Source organism: Acanthaster planci, linkage group LG03 (genome assembly GCF_054643075.1).
Source record: "Acanthaster planci isolate LZ-2023a linkage group LG03, COTS_SCS, whole genome shotgun sequence".
NCBI lineage: Eukaryota > Metazoa > Echinodermata > Asteroidea > Valvatida > Acanthasteridae > Acanthaster > Acanthaster planci.
In genome coordinates this window covers 2,120,932-2,138,797 of record NC_141779.1, presented here as the reverse complement: position 1 = coordinate 2,138,797, position 17,866 = coordinate 2,120,932, and the positions used below count along the sequence as shown (strand labels likewise).

The 17,866-nt window shown below is 38.9% G+C and overlaps 2 long non-coding RNA genes across 8 annotated transcripts in view; one reads left to right on the top strand and one right to left on the bottom strand.

Annotated features, from left to right (window-relative positions):
- Positions 1–17,866, bottom strand: part of LOC110990889 (uncharacterized) — a 445,142-nt gene that overhangs the window by 60,698 nt on the left and 366,578 nt on the right. The gene's annotated exons all lie outside the window — the stretch shown is intronic.
- Positions 1–17,866, top strand: part of LOC110985198 (uncharacterized) — a 235,219-nt gene that overhangs the window by 174,168 nt on the left and 43,185 nt on the right. For 5 of the 6 annotated variants that reach the window (XR_015424677.1, XR_015424679.1, XR_015424676.1 and 2 more), the window contains exons 6-9: positions 11,442–11,524; positions 11,891–12,666; positions 13,642–13,766; positions 14,434–14,535. This is a non-coding gene — a long non-coding RNA (uncharacterized LOC110985198). The remainder of the gene's footprint in view (positions 1–11,441; positions 11,525–11,890; positions 12,667–13,641; positions 13,767–14,433; positions 14,536–17,866) is intronic. The other variant, XR_015424678.1, reaches the window with a different exon arrangement.

Sequence of the window (17,866 nt, the reverse complement as noted above, 5' to 3'; positions counted from 1 at the left end):
ATCCATATTCGCAGTGGTTAGGGAAATATCGTCCAAAGGAAATGCAAGTTTGTGTCCCCTTGCCTGATATTTTTGCAGAATTCTGGCTTCGTCTGCAAAATACCGGTTCTTATCCCACGCAGAGAATGCTTTATATAATCGAGCATAAAAGCTCTGAGAATTAATTAAATCTGGCATCCTTGGTGTCATCTGAAAGGCAACGTGTTTTTCTATCCATTCATATCAGTTTCATATCCGTATTTGCAGTAGTTAGGGAAATATCTGCTAAAGTTAATGCAAGTTCGTGTCTAATTGCCTGATATTTTTGCGGAATTCTGGCTTTGTCTGCGCTATACTGGTCCTCATCCCACCCAGAGACTGCTTCATATAATCGAGCATAAGAGGTCTGAGAATTATCTAAATCTGGCAATGTTGGTGTGATCTGAAAGCGCAGTTGTTTCCCTGTCAATTCATATACGTTTCATATCCATATTTGCAGTAGTTAGGGAAATATCTGCCAAAGGAAGTGCAAGTTCTTGTCTGACTGATTGATATCTTTGCGGAATTCTTGCTTCGTTTACGCTATACTGGTCCTCATCCCACGCAGAGAATGCTTCCCATAATCGAGTATAAAGGTCTGAGAATTATCTAAATCTGGCAATCTTCATTTCATCTGAAAGGCCACATGTTCCTCCATCCTTTCATATAAGTTTCATATCCATATTTGCAGTAGTTAGGGAAATATCGTCAAAAGGAATTGCAAATTCGTCTCCAATTGCCTGATATTTTTGCGGAATTCTGGCTTCGTCTGCAATATACCGGTCCTTATCCCACGCAGAGAATGCTTCATATAATCGAGCATAAAAGGTCCGAGAATTATCTAAATCTGGCTATCTTGGTGTCATCTGAAAGGCCACATGTTTTGCTCTCCATTCATATAAGTTTCATATCCATATTTGCAGTAGTTAGGGAAATATCTGCTAAAGTTAATGCAAGTTCGTGTCCAATTGCCTGATATTTTTGCGGAATTCTTGCTTCGTCTGCACCATACCGGTCCTGATCCGGCGCAGAGAATGCTTCATATAATCAAGCATAACAGGTCTGAGAATTATCTAAATCTGGCTATCTTGGTGTCATCTGAAAGGCCACATGTTTCCCTGTCCATTCGTATAAGTTTCATATCCATATACGCAGTAGTTAGGGAAATATCGTCCAAAGGAAATGCAAGTTCGTGTCCACTTGCCTGATATTTTTGCGGAATTCTGGCTTCGTCTGCGCTATACTGGTCCTCATCCCACCAAGAGACTGCTTCATATAATCAAGAATAAGAGGTCTGAGAATTATCTAAATCTGGCAATGTTGGTGTCATCTAAAAGGCCACATGTTCCTCTATCTATTGGTATAAGTTTCATATCCATATTTGCAGTAGTTAGGGAAATATCTGACAAAGGAAGGGCAAGTTCTTTTCCAACGGCCTCCTTTTTTGTTGCGTAATTCTGGCTTCCTCTGCGATATACCGGTCCTACTCCCATGCACAGAATGCTTCATATAATCGAGCATAAAAGGTCTGAGAATTATCGAAATCTGGCAATCTTGGTGTGATCTGAAAGCGCAGTTGTTTTCCTTGTCAATTCATATACGTTTCATATCCATATTTGCAGTAGTTAGGGAAATATCTGCCAAAGGAAGTGCAAGTTCTTATGTCACTGTTTGATATTTTTGCGGAGTTCTGGCTTCGTCTTCGCTATACTGGTCCTTTTCCCACGCAGATACTGCTTCATATAATCGAGCATAAAAGGTCTGAGAATTATCTAAATCTGGCAATGTTGGTGTGATCTGAAAGCGCAGTTGTTTCCCTGTCCATTCATATACGTTTCATATCCATATTTGCAGTAGTTAGGGAAATATCTGCCAAAGGAAGTGCAAGTTCTTGTCTGACTGATTGATATCTTTGCGGAATTCTTGCTTCGTCTACGCTATACTGGTCCTCATCCCACGCAGAGAATGCTTCCCATAATCGAGTATAAAGGTCTGAGAATTATCTAAATCTGGCAATCTTCGTTTCATCTGAAAGGCCACATGTTCTTCCATCCTTTCATATAAGTTTCATATCCATATTTGCAGTAGTTAGGGAAATATCGTCAAAAGGAATTGCAAATTCGTCTACAATTGCCTGATATTTTTGCGGAATTCTGGCTTTGTCTGCACCATAGCGGTCTTTATCCTGCGCAGAGAATGCTTTATATAATCCAGTCTAAGAAGTATGAGAATTATCTAAATTTGGCAATCTTGGTGTCATCTGAAAGGCCATATGTTCTTCTATCCACTCATATTAATTTCCTATCCATATTTGCAGTAGTTGGCAAAAAGCTGCCAAAGGAAGTGCGAATTCTTTTCCAACTGCTTCCTTTTTGGCGGAATTCTGGCTTCGTCTGCGCTATACCGGTCCATATCCCACGCAGAGACTGCTTAATATAATCGAGCATAAAAGGTCTGAGAATTATCTAAATCTGGCAATCCTGGTGTGATCTGAAAAGCCACATGTTTCCCTATCCATTCATACAAGTTTCATATCCATATTTGCAGTAGTTAGGGAAATATCTTCCAAAGGAAATGCAAGTTCGTGTCCAATTGTCTGATATTTTTGCGGAATCCTTGCTTCGTCTGCAATATACCGGTCCTTTTCCTGCGCAAGGATTGCTTCATATATTCGAGCATAAAAGGTCTGAGAATTATCTAAATCTTCCAATGTCGCTGTAATCTGAAAGGCCACATGTTCCCCTATCTATTTGTATAAGTTTCATATCCATATTTGCAGTACTTAGGGAAATATCTTCCAAAAGAAATGCAAATTCGTGTCCAATTGCGTGATATTTTTGCAGAATTCTTTCTTCGTCTGCACCATACCGGTCCATATCCTGCGCAAGGATTGCTTCATATATTTGAGCTTAAAAGGTATGAGAATCATCTAAATCTTCCAATCTTGCTGTCATCTGAAAGGCCACATGTTCCCCTATCTATTTGTATAAGTTTCATATCCCTATTTGCAGTAGTTACGGAAATATCTTCCAAAGGAAATGCAAGTTCTTGTCTGACTTTGTGATATTTTTGCGGAATTCTGGCTTCGTCTGCGCTATATTGGTCCTTATCCCACGCATAGACTGCTTCCTATAATCGAGCATAAAAGGTCTGAGAATTATCTAAATCTGGCAATGTTGGTGTGGTCTGAAAGTTGACATGTTTCCCTATCCATTCATATCAGTTTCATATCCATATTTGCAGTAGTTAGGGAAATATCTTGCAAAGGAAACACAAGTTCGTGTCCAATTTCCTGATATTTTTGTGAAATTCTGGCTTCGTCTGCACCATACCGGTCCTTATCCAACGCAGAGAATGCTTCATATAATCGAGCATAAAAGGTCTGAGAATTATCTAAATCTGGCAATCTTGGTGTGATCTGAAAGCGCAGTTGTTTCCCTGTCCATTCATATACGTTTCATATCCATATTTACAGTAGTTAGGGAAATATCTGCCAAGGGAAGTGCAAGTTCTTGTATGACTGATGGATATCTTTGTGGAATTCTGGCTTCGTCTACGCTATACCGGTCCATATCCCACGCAGAGACTGCTTCATATAATCGATCATAAAAGGTCTAAGAATTATCTAAATCTGGCAATCTTGGTGTGATCTGAAAGGTTACATGTTTCCCTATCCATTCATATACGTTTCATATCCATATTTGCAGTAGTTAGGGAAACATCTGCCAAAGGAAAAGCAAGTTCTTGTCTGACTGTGTGATATTTTTACGGAATTCTGGCTTCGTCTGCGCTAAACTGGTCCTTATCCCACGCAGAGAATGCTTCATATAATCGAGCATAAAAGGTCTGAGAATTATCTATATCTAGCAATGCTGGTGTGATCTGAAAGCGCACATGTTTCTCTATCCACTCATATTAATTTCCTATCCATATTTGCGGTAGTTGGCAAATAGCTGCCAAAGGAAGTGGGAGTTTTTTTCCAACTGCCTCCTTTTTTGCGGAATTCTGGCTTCGTCTGCGCTATACTGGTCCATATCCCACGCAGAGACTGCTTAATATAATCGAGCATAAAAGGTCTGAGAATTATCTAAATCTAGCAATCGTGGTGTCTTCTGAAAGGTCATATGTTCCTTTATCCATTTATATAACTTTCATATCCGTATTTGCAGTAGTTAGGGAAATAGCTGCCAAAGGAGGTGCAAGTTCTTTTCCAACTGCCTCCTTTTTTTTCGGAATTTTGGCTTCGTCTACGCTATACTGGTCCGTATCCCGCGTAGAGAATGCTTCACATAATCGAGCATAAAAGGGGTGAGAAGTATCTAAATCTTGTAATCTTGTAATGGCCACATGTTGCTCTATCCATTCATATAAGTTTGATATCCATATTTGCAGTAGTAAGGGAAATATCTGCCAAAGGGAATGCCAGCTTTTGTCGAACGGCTTGATATTTTTCGTAAATCTGATTTTGCGTTATACCGGGTCCTGTACTCGCAAAGCGAATGCTTCATGTAGCCGAGCATAAAATGTGTGAGAATTATCAAAATCTTGCAATCTTGGTGTCGTCTGAAAGGCCACATGTTGGGCTATCCATTCATGAAAGTGTCGTTTCCATATTTGCAGTAGTTAGGGAAATATCTGCAAAAGGAAGTGCAAGTTCTTGTACAACTGTCTCCTATTTTTGCGAAATTCTGGCTTCGTCTGCGCTACACCGGTTCTTATCCCGCGCAGAGAATGCTTCATATATTCGAGCATAAAAGGTCTTGAAATTATATAAATCTGGCAATCTTGGTGTCATCTGAAAAGGCATTTGTTCTCCTATCTATTCATATAAGTTTCACATCCATATTTGCAGTAGTTAGGGATATATCCGCAAAAAGAAGTCGTAGTTTTTGTCCAACTGCCTCTTTTTTTTTTGCAAAATTCTGGCTTCGTCTAAAACCCTTCCTTTCAAGCCACACACAAAGTTTCAACCGCATCAGACACGTACTTTTCGAGGTGTAGTGGTTTGAAAAGTTCCCCTTTAATGTCACGTGACTTGTCTCCTGGTGACGACATCAGCACATGAGGTCAATATTCCTCTGACGCACCCCCTTCTCAAGATATCTGCAAGATTTGAACCCGATTAGTCTGGTACATCTGGAGATATAGGGCCTTCAAGAGTTTAATTTAATGTCACGTGACTTGTCTGCTCATGACGTCATCATCACATAAGGCAATTTTCCTCTTAAGCACTCTCTATTCAAGGTGTCTGCAAAATATGAACCCAATAGGACATGTATGATAGGGGCCTCAAAGAGTGTATTCTCCACTGACATTGGTCTGCGAACCCCGTGTTATTTGCATAATCATAAATATGCATTGCACACTAAAAAACAAAAAATCTTTGATAATATCTAACATAAGAGTAATCGATTGCAGATTTCACATTTTCTGTGTAAAAAATATAAGAACAAAGATTGCAGGACCACTAGAGATGACATCTGTTGCCCTATCTTGAACATTTTGGCGCAAAAATGAATTTCACGTTTGATAACTGTGACTAGAAGTTGAACTGTATGATATACACTTTAAAACTACTCTCCTATTCTCTGGCAACTGTCGCCACGCTGAATCTGCAAGTTAAGGGTCTGATGTTGTCACTGACTTCATCACCCGTCCTGTTTGGGGTTCAGGACTTAATACGTCCCCACGCAGATCATCGGGTGTCACGCGCCTTTTTAATCAACGCAAAAGTAGAATCCAGGCAGAATTAACAACATCTGACATGTTGATAACGCCGATACTGTCCGTTACCAAAAAAAGCAATTATTTATGACGTTATCATTAAATGAGCTCAATATTTGCTCAAAGCACTTCCTCTCCAAGATATAAGCAAGGTTTCAACCCAGCATTAACACCGACGGACGCCTTATGTTGAAAAAAAAACTTTACAGCTTTTACCACTTTCAAACAATAAGCCTACTTCTGGTTTAAACCGGAAGGAATGGTTATGTCAATTAACCTACACGAGACAAAATCAAGACCACTTTTTATCCTGGCACTTGCTGCAAACAGAATGTTGCGGGAGGCCACGGTTGATTTTATGTGGGTTTTTATACATTTAAAGGAAATATTTAAGTATTCACAATTTAATAACAAATCACGTGATGACGTCATCATGACATAAATATTTTAAAATTATCTTCGTTGTATAGTTAGTGCTTGCTGTAAGTTTGACGGTGATCAATGATTACTGAGGTACGAAATTAGTGCCTCGAATACGTGTACTAAGTCAATGGGCTGAAATAAATATTTAAAAATTAATAATAAATCACATGATGACGTCATCACGACGTAATATATTTTGACGTATTTTTTCATCAAGGTCCATCATGGCTGTAACTTTCAAGTTGATCAAAGCTCTCAAACTAACCCAAATGCTTGCTTGAAAACGTGTACAAAGTCAAAGGGCTAAAATAAATATTGAAAAATCACGAATAAATGACATGATAACGTCATCATGACGTCCTTTACTTGCAATAATTTTTGTATCACGGTCTTTGTTGGCTGTCACTTTGATAACCATCAAACATCGGAAAGGTTTTAAAATTGTGCCTTGAAAACGTGTACAAAGTTTAGGGCAAAAAACTCATTTGCGGGAACACTGCTCCTTTATGTTCATGTCACGTGATTTTCACTTCAACTGAACACTTCTAAAGAAATATTACTTCATATTCGGACTCTTAGGCATATTTCAAATCAAATAACAGAGCGTAAAGTACCCGATTTCTCCTTCGTTCTTATAGTAATTTTGCGCCGAAGTTAAAGACTGCTTGTTCACTTGTGTTAAGTAGAAAAACGTGTACAAAAATTTATGGGGAAAAATTTAATGTTCAAAAATGAATATAAAATAAGGTGATGAAGTCATCATGACGTCATCCCTTTGCAATAAATCTTGCATCAGGGTCTTCATTGGCTATCACTTTGGAACGATCAAACATTGCAAAGTTACCAAAATTGTGGCTCGAAAACGTGTACAAAGTCAATGGCCTAGAAACACGTGTGCAGGAAAACTGCTCCTTTAATTTCATGTCACGTGATGTTTGTCTAAACTGGGAAAAAACTTATGAAATATTATTTAATATTTGCACACTTGGGTATATTTGCGATCGAACGGAAGGGAAACTTTAGTCTGATTTCTTTTTCGTTCTGGTAGTAATTCTCGGTCAAAGTTGAGGACTGGTCACGCATTATGCTGGACAAAGTGTGTACAAACCCTATGTTGCGCAACAACGTCATCCATGGTTAAATATAGGACAGTTTGTTGAAAATTGAAAGCCCAAGCAGGTGTAACCGTAATTCTGCAATATCGCCCTCATAGCCTGATATAGGACAGTCCGAAAACTGCGTGCGATCTGTGTACAAAGTCTATGGGGAAAAATTAATTATTAGAAACATCAATAGTAAATAAACTACTTAGGTTATCACTGTGAATTTTTTCTAGGACTGTTCTTGGATAATGGTCCAAAGGTCTGCCAAGTTTTAAGTCGATCACATTTAGTAAACTGCCAAAGTCGACTGGTGAAAGGAATTGAGTTGAAAAAGAAAAAAAAAATCAGAAAAACAATATTTGTTTCGGCAAAGTTGCCGAAGCAGCTAAAACAAAATAATCAGAAAAACAGTACCTGTTTCTGCAAAGTTGCTGAAACAGCTAAAAATCATCAGAAATCAAGAGCTGTTCCGGCTGTTGCCGAAACAGCTAAAAAAAAACAAACAAAAAGAATGCCTTTTTCGCAACTTGCCAAAAAGCCAAAAAGGAAATAAAAAAAATTAACAGAAAAGAAAGAGTTGTTCAGGCTGTTGGCAAAACAGCTAAAAAAATCAGAAAAGCAATACCTGTTTTGTGAGTTGCCGAAACAGCTAATTATAACATCTTTGTTCGTTATTTATCCTATCCAAGTGTTCGGGAAGCGCACCATCATGGGTCAACTTTCAGGCTCTGTTATAGGTAGACTTGTCTCTTTTTGCCCAACGGTTTTAGAAAGTGGTTTTGTTTCACCACTTATTTACCCATACAGTGTTATGCTCTTTAAGTTGCCCAACAGTCCAGCGATTCACCTGTTATTCCGAATAGGGCAAAAGTATGCTCAATAATTTTGGGAAAGGACTGATTAAAAATGAAGCATATCAAACCCTTATTCAAAAGAAAACCGCTTCTGGTCATTGTCTTGAATGTCGACCTGATCCGACAACCCCCCCCCACACACACACAAAACCGTCGAAAGGCTAACCCGTTCCTTTGGAGCGCCGGGCGGCATTATTTCCGCATTGTATGTACATGTATTTTGAATTTTTTCTTGGGGGGGGCATTTACTGTCGGACAGTGAGTGTGACCCAACTTGCAAAAACGCACAGTTGCATTCGATGTCCCTCTCTACGAGTACCTAAGGAGCCCCTAAGGGGACAGGCACAATGAAGATTTCTTTTAATTCCGTTCCCTCGAATTATCGTTTCGTTCCCTCAAAATCATCTCGTTCCCACAAAATAATATAATAATAAGTACCACTCTATGTTGCCCATCGTTTGCTCATATGCATGCAGTCCGTGTCAAGAAAGCCGACCATAAACAAAATGCATCAAATACCAGTATCGGTTTCGCTTCAGACGGCATTATATTGCAACCTGAAAAAGGTATAATTAGCTAGAATCCCCAGAATTTCGGACGTAACTTTGATGATTTTTTGGTAGATAACGTCTCGTATAGCATCTTTTCTACGACTGACTGTAGTTTGACGTCATGGTGTGAGTTGCGGTCAAGATGTAAACTACGGCTGCATCTGAATCTCTTGTCAAGAGCTAGGTATAGGTCTTCGCTCCATTGGAAATGCGTGGAGACGCGTAGACAATAGACCCAGCCGTAGCTCTGGAAGCCCAAGCCTCAGATGGTCGCGTTTGTCCAGGCTTTGGGGGTAGGAAATACATGGTTTTTTATATTGATGCGAATTGCTCGCATACAGTTTTGGGAAATGTTTTTTTTCTCTTTGCAATAGTGGTCATTCTTTTGATTTACATTACGAAAAAAATAATAATTGCATAATCTTCAGATCTTCGTCGTACTTGTGCACACTCACATGGCCTATTTCAAGCGCGCCAATCACCAGCGCTGTTTTATCCTGTTTGGTACCCTGCTCAATATGTGCGCAAGTTGATCGACGACCAGTTTTCCACGGTGGCGCGAGCATTAGCCTTACAATGCCTACGCACAAGATAGAACGCATGTGTGGCCAAGTTGGCGGGTTCGTTCAAATGTGACTTCACAGGAGGTGAATTTAAAGGTGAGAACTGAGACTGGCTTACCATCCAACAATTGAAAATAAATGGAGAAAAGACGGCAAAGACGATAACGAGATTTCTGTATGACAAACTCCACAAGTTTGGGCTTGGCTTTGTTGATTTTACACTGCTTTTGCTGTGGTAAAGTGCACCCTGCATTTAAACATGGCGGCCCCACAGTGACTGTCAGGCATGCAGGCTGGGATTTTAAAGGGGTTCCTTTGGTTTCTTAACTTGTAGCAGTAATGGAGAGACGAAGAACACTCCTGTGAGACCGTTTTCTGGATTGGTGCACTTCTGAGATGTATTTTGACACTTTATTGTACTCAGCAGGTCTGGAAACAGCTCACGCTATACAAACACTGTATGCCTAGCCTACTTCTGATAACAGCCCAACAGTAAATGTTAATAAAATAAAAAATAGGCCTAGGGAGTAATAGGGGCCTATGTACTGTTGTGTTGTAAATCTGAAACATGACTTTTGTCCAACAAATTTTTCAACCAATGAAAATCTCCAGCCTGTATGTGGGGCCAAGGTTACTAATTTTATAGTCAATGAGTAGTCTAAACAAACTGGAAGATAGTATGATTTGAAGTGGTAAATGAAGAGACAACATTACTTTACACCCCACGAGAATTTGTCAGGAAGTCAAAGTCTTTAAAACTTACTAGACCTATCCACTGAGGTTCAGAATTATAGAAATACATTATACAATCTGTAATTTCTACATATTTCAGTGAACCTGGTAAAAATTGGGTAGAAAGTAGGCCTCATACTTTAAGTCTGTGTTGCATGGAACCATGCATGGAGATCTCTACTGATTGCATGATGCAAATCTTAAAATTGGAGGTTGTGCTAATCATTTCTGAATACAATTTGATTATTTTCAAAGATTCTTCTTTGTCAAAATGATTTTGGTTATTACCGTAAAATCTTTTTGTACTGAAAATATAATGGGGAAAGGTCTAGTTTCCAAGACAACTGTCCTCTTTGCTTAGTTCATCTGTCTATGTGCTGTCGGTATGTTTGTCAGTCTATCTGTTATTCATCTGTCTGTTATTCCGTTGTCTCTCCCCCTCTCTCTCAGTCATTCTCATTCAGATACGAAGGTTATTGTGGCAGCACTTACCATGTACATGTATGTTTCCTTAACTTAGTTTTACTTATTGTTCAGGGTTGTAGACTGGAATGCCAGTTAGCTTTTGTGATGGAAATGAGACATTTGCTGGATTGTTTTGTGAGTGATGGATCTGATGTAGTCAAATATGCAGTAGTCTTTTTCAAGCAGTGAAAATTTGTTTATTCCCGTCTTTGTGCAAAACAAATCATGATATTCTTGCAATAGGGGTTTCCACAAGAATGTGAAACACATGAATATGAAGCCAGCATTGAACTAAACGTCATCTGGATGGTCATTAGCTTGCAAAAGTTATTAAAGCCAGATTCAAGAACTTAAAAATCAGGTGCACTGTGATTTTATTCTTTCACAGCAACACATTGCTTAACCAAAAGTTCAATTGATGTTTGAATATTGTAGAATTTAGTTCATTTATGTCATGGAATGATACTCAATTCTAATGACGCTGTTGTATGAAGAGGCTCAATATCTATGTTAAATAACATTTGCACTTTTGGCTTTATCATGTGTGTCATTACAAACATCCATTGCAAATATGTATGTAGGGTACGTGTATATCTTCAGTTAAACCCCTACATGAAATGTTTTCAACGGTTTATGCTGCACTCTATGTTGGCAACACACGGTGCGGCGTCTCCATGTGAGAATACAGCATGCACAAGTATTGAACATTGGCTACGGCTCTCCACCGCTGCTTCTTTTGATCAAAATTTGAAGCCGTATCGCAGGAGGCGGGACTGGATTATGGCTACCCCTGTAATGCACCACCCCATAAAATGCCATGTATAACTAGATTGATACACCGGCAGTGCTGGGTGCACATACGTGAATTACAAATTCTCAATCAGCTCTCTCCATCTCTCCGATCCTTCAAAGCCCTCTGAGAATCGGCAAACAGGCCCCTCCACTCATATTTTCTTGCCATTTTTTCATTTTGCATGTTTTTATGACTGCTATGTGCATTCATTTCAGCTAGAGCACAAGCCGCTGACGAGTCGTTGCTTACAGGATGACCAGCTTCTTGTCATTTCTCGATGATGGCCACTGTTGTTAAGGTGATTGTACTGTGATCTCTTACTGTAGCCTTCTTGGTAAAACATAAGTGATCTTTTGTTATTGGTCATCCCAAAGGTAGGATTCACTGATTGAGTCTCCTGTGATCTCATTGCCTCATGTCCTGTAGACCTAGTACATTAAGACCTACCCCACCTTACTGTCTTATAATATAGCTTGTGTAAACAAAGTGTGACTTCATTATGTCTATCTAAGGATCATGCTTGGTGAATACATTTATTTTGCCCAAATACCGGGTGACATGTATATGGGGAGCTATAAAGGTTAAAATGGTCCCCAAAATCCTCTGATTTTATTATGAGGTTACGGTTAATACTGTTTATAATTTGGGAATGTTTTCTGCACAGACTGTGATCTCCTGTATTGGCCTCTAGTTGGACCGAGAGAGAACACTATTTCCTTGGCATCAGAGGCTCCTTTGTTACTAACTATGCATCACTGGTTCATGAACGACTAGGACATGGTAGCAGCCCAATCGCTACCAACAAAATGAATACTCCCAACCAACACAGCTCTTTTCAACCAATTAAGTTGTGCTTCTACTCAAGGCAGATTGAAGAGATTGCTTGGCTGAAAAAACAGGTGGGATTGTTTAAACATAACCCCAGATCAACACTCCTTGTTTTGCAGGCTTGCATCTGTAGATGGCTGAAAACAAATCTTAAGAACTGGAAAAAGTAGAGGAATGTTAAATGTTAAATTGCTGCTTACAGGCTTGAGGAAAAGGACTTTTTGGGAAGTGTACATGTATTTAAGGCGTTTTGAAAAATATAATAACTAGTCAAGCAACAATTGAAAAGAAATGGAAAAATGACAACTAAGAAGATAAGAAGATTTATATGAGAAACTCCAGTGATGTGGGCTTGTATATTATTTGGCCCTGATCTTTGTTGATTTGACACTGCTTCAATGATGTTTCAACTACTGTTGTAAAGTGCACTTATATATTTTGAAATTGTGGCCTCCACACGTGTGCAGTAATACAGATTGGAATTCAAACATGGTTTAGTTTTCCTAGTTTCAGTAGTTTGACAGAGAGACAAGAGCAAGCTAGTCCCTGGAGGCCGTTCTCTGGAGTGTAACAAATCAGAGATATCTTATCACTGGTGACACTACTCAACAGGTATGGAAACAGTCTACATCATATTCTGATATTAGTCCTTGGTTATGGTAATAGTGAAATGCCTGGTTGTCCTGTAGATCTTGACCTTGGGTTTTGTCTTTTAAGTTTTCAACTAATGAGAATCTCCGGCCTTTAAGGTTGGATTGAATTAAACTACAAAAAATGGATGAAATCTTTTGGTATGGTTGTACCATTTGTGCCAAAGTGAACAGAAACAAGACGGAAGCTGCATCTACAGGCTGCTTGTAGTGAATGAGGAGTGTACTGAAATGAAATGTCCTCATTCCTGGATCCAAATCACGTACAAGGATGAGTGTTCAAATTCCACAAGGGTTGTTTAAAAAAATTTGGACTTGTTTTATTTTATCAGCCAACTTTTTACTCACTGAAGCCATCCTTCTGTGTCAAATACATTAAAGGTGCAATGCATCAGGTTGTTACAATATGGCATGCTAGCCCACAGTAGGTACAATTCGCTCTTTGCACGCTGCCGCCCCAGGCATGCAGAATCTCGATCTTGATCTTTACAAAGTCGGTTCAGTGATTTCCATGTATGTTGCTTGGTCATTCTGCGCATGCTGTGTTGGAGCTTATACCGTACGACTGGACAATGTTTCAGAAGCTGATTGTGACACGATTGTACAATCTGCCAGATTGAGGCTCTCCATGCCTATGGCGGCAGCATGCAGAATAAATAACGTGTGTGTCCAGAGTTTCTTTCCTGATATCTTTAACACAAGACAGGCTTCTATCATACACACCAAGGATTTAACATTGGCTGGGAAGTATGATGTAAGCCATCTTGACAATAATTTTTTGGTGTTCCACATTCCTGGAAGAAGGTCGTTTAGGGAAGCACTTAAAACTTACTTTTCTCCATCTTTCTCATTCTCCACTGCCCTCTGAGAATCAGTTACTCCAAGCTAATGTACTCATTTGCATGTTTTTAATGACTGTTGTGTGTGTCCTTCTCAGCCAGAGCACAAGCCGCTGAGTGAACCGCTGTTCATGGTACATCCAAATTCTTGATGATGGGGTTCCTGTGCTCCTTGTTGAGGTGATCGGACTTTGATCTCTTGCTGCTGCCTGCTGGGTAAAAGGTACGTGGGTCCAATGTTGTTGGTTATTCCAAGGGTGTAATTCACTGAATCAGTCCCCTGTGGACTCGTATATATTTCATATATGGACCCAAAACATAATGACGTCAAGCTATTATTTTTTACTTGGACAGTTATTGCTTCCCACCTTACTGCCTTAGGAAACTAAGCATGACGTCATTATGTTACAGGTCTCTTCAATTTTCCAAAAGTTGACAGGGACGGAGGTCCTTCTCTGTGGATTAATTTAATTTTCTTGTAAACCTGGGTGACATACCTGTGTATGGGGAGCCATAATTTAATACCATTGATAAATTTTTGATGGCAGGTAAAACGTGAAATATCAGAGAGTGTTTGGCCCAACCCCCTTCGGTATACGCTAAATCCTATTGAATCAGACGATTTTGGACTGTCTGAATTTTCTTCTTTTTTGGGGCTGTTGAAAGAGCCCAAGAAAGTAGAAGGGGTGTCAGATTAAAATGGCTGCTTCGAAGCTTTAGAATTATGACTTTTCAGGAGTTGTGTTTGCTGATCAACCAACAGTTGAAGAGAGTTGAAACAAAGGTCTATACGAAAATGACAGTAAAAGACTATAAAAACATCGCAGTGATGTCTACTTGTATTTTATTCGGCTCTGATCTTTGTTGACTTGACTCTGTGGTTTTATTAGCTGTAGCATTGTTGAAGAGACAAGACCAAGTCCCTTGGAGACAGTTTTCTGGAGTTTAACACATCACTGGCAACTGGCATTACTGACAACACAACTCACTCGGTAAGCACTTTATATCATGTCTGATTTGAGCCTAACAATGAAAGGCATGTTCCAGATTTTGAAACAATATTTGTACATAATTTTGTATACATGTACAATTGTTCTGTAAAATCTGGAGCATGGCTTATTAGGCTCCACTCTTGAGGATGAAGAGAGTATGATAGATGAAACGTCACGCACACACTCTACAGTTCTTATCAGACCCATACCTCTTCCAAGGGAGATCTATCCACATGATGTAACCACAAGCCCTGTTTTTAGTCTCCACCATGTAAAGCGTCAAGTCTTATTTAATGAAGGTGAATACTTAGGGCAGTTATGCTTCCTGGTTTCCCATTTGTCAGTTGGTCTTGTAATTGGATGGTTTTGCAGCAAATTTGGCTCTATATAAGGCCTAATCCAAACTAAGCTTTTGTGTGTGACTGTAGGGTTGGTGAAAATCAACTGATCTTGTTGTCATTTTGTTGAACATATCCACTGAAGAATGTTTCATTCTGATATTCCCACATTTAAGAGAACTATACACAGATGAAGGCCAAAGCTTGGGTCAGTCATTATGTTTGCTAGTAATCTTCTCCCTCTTGTACTTGTTAGTCAATCTGTTTTAGTAGTTAGTTTGGCCTGTGTATATGATGATAGTCTTCAAATGGTCGAAAGGTTTACCTTGGTTAATCGTGATGGGTACCATCTCTTCAATTATTCTTATTTATTTGACCATCACAAGAACAAACAAAGCAAAATTAAACAAAAATTATGTAAAAACAACAAAAGCACAAATACAAGTAAATATAAGCAGTAGCACGGATTAGGGATAAAAATCTGAATACAGAACGAGACAAATATCAGTTATGTGGATCAGCAGGGACTGCAAAAGTAAAATAAACTACTGTTACCTCCGTTTATGCTCATATCGTTAACAAGACAAATTAACCAGAACAAAGGAAACAGTGGTCCCCACACATGTGATCAAAATGACAGCCCAAAAAAGAGAAAAAAAAAATCTTAGGAGAACGTTTCATTTCCATATTTCCAAACTTAAGAAAATTATCCCGCAAAGTGAAGGCCATGATATAAAAAGATTTTTTTTCCTCGTTCTTTTTAATCATGTGAATTTCCTCATTTAAAAAATATCCAGCTTTAATCAAGTCCTCTGTGCCCTCCTTTTGAGGTGATTTTATTGGCTTGTTGGTAATTTTGGTTTTTTGTCACCTATTATTCATGTGATGCCTTTAATTGTAAATCATGTCATCCTTATTAAACATTTGTCTGTGATTTGTTTACGCCTGTACTCAGTACCACAATTACGGCCAAGATTTGGACTCTAGCACTGTGCTTATCTGTTCTACTTGTTAGTCTTCTGCTGCTGGTTGAACAGTGATACGCTCCATGCTGTGACATGCTCAACCTCTCTCATCACTTTCTTATCTTGTCTGTTCTGGAATAGCATGAGCGAATTCCGGCTGCAATATCTGTTGTATAAGAGCACTGAGCCTTTAGGGGCAACAAAAGTAACAACTGCATGATTTGATTTCCTTAACATAACAGAACTGGCAATTTGCAACTGTTGCAGTGACCGTTTGTATTGTGGTGGCAACAAAAGGTTTTGTTGAAAGGTTGCTACTTTGCATGGTTTTTCTGTACCATCTGGTGTACCTCAAGGAAGTGTCTTGAGCCCAATCCAGTTCTTATGTATACCAACGACTTTCCTTATCACATCGTGTCAGCTAGCACTTTATTTGGTAACAGTGTTCTTGTGTATAGGCCAATTTTATGTCAGTCTGATGACCTTCAAGATATTCATGGCTTCCAAAGATGTTGTCATGCTAATAAAATGCATCTCAATACATTACTAAGGAAACTAAAGTTTTGCTTATACTAGGATGGTCAAAGAAAATAGTGGACCTGAATTGTACCTTAGTTAACATGCAGTTTGAAGCTGATAATGAGTACAAAATGTCTCGGGAAAATCTTGTTATGTCACTACCAAATCAAACAAACTTAGTATGTCTTGCTTTCATCTTGCAAGTTTCTAGTGTTGACTATTCTGGAATACAAGTAGCCTATCTGGTACCTTCACAACAGAAACCTTATACATTGACAAATTGGAACAAAATTCAACTTTGAGCAACCAGGATAATTCTCTTGTGAAGAAGATTTAAAATGGATTACACGGATTGGTTGCATATGTACATTGAATTTGTCTTTACGTGAATCTAAAAGCATCCATCTTTTGCTTACATTTGGTGTTAGAGGTCTTCATAGAGCTTTTGACCGTGAAATAGTCTTAGTGAACAGGTGGTATATTGAAACGACCAGGCTGGACAAACCTTAGGGCACGAATTCAAAAACTTCATCATTTTGCCAATTACATGCTCTTGAGATGACCTGCATGTACCTGAACGTTTGAGAACTGAAGTGGTTTAAATAACCCTTCAACACGGGATCAACTTACCAAGTACCCACTTAAATTTGAAAGTATATGAAACTTGACAGAGTACTGATTGAATTTGCAGTGGAGTACCCTTGTAATAAGGTCACTGGGACTGGCAAGTCGTGGGAGGGTCACTGTGTTGTTTGGTGCAAGGAAGCACAAAATGGGGGGATTTGAATACCTAGGATTTGCCATGTGGGCCAGATGTGTCAATGGTTTTCTTTTGTCGGTATTCCACTGTATTTTGTTATTTCATGGTGTCTTTTTTTCGGTTTTACGCAATAAATTTCTTTTATTGTTTTCGGGGTACTTATTGTTTAATTGATTGATTTGTTTCTGTAATTAATTTTATTTTCGTTATTTTAATGTATTTGTATTTGAATCTTGTGCAGTTACTTTATTATGTATGTGTGTGCACGTGTATGTCAAACCTGGAGCTTCAGAAATGAAGTCTTACGGGTGACAGTTATTGGATTAACTGTGCCTCTCCGGGCATTTGTAAGTTTGTGTTTGTGATTTCAGTGTATTTTGTGTTATGTGTTTTTGTTTAATGTTGCTGTGTTCTTTATCCTTGAAAATGCCGAATAAATGAAATTGTTTCCCTCATTGTACACACGTTACTTGGTCTCTTTTCGACGAAGATTTTTCATCTCCGAGGTTGAGTAGGTTGACAAATGGTCCGAATGGGCGAGCTTGGGGTGACTCGACAAGGATGCTAATTTCACTATCCCCTGGAGAAAATTTTCTTTGGATATTTGGAAACATTAAACAAAAAGGCTTCATATTTTTTTTGGTTTTGCATGTTACACAAGTCAAATACACGCCACGTTGTCTGTATATCCGATATTAAATTGTCAAGAGATGGGCTGATCCTGGAGTCTTTGGAAAGGTTATATGTTG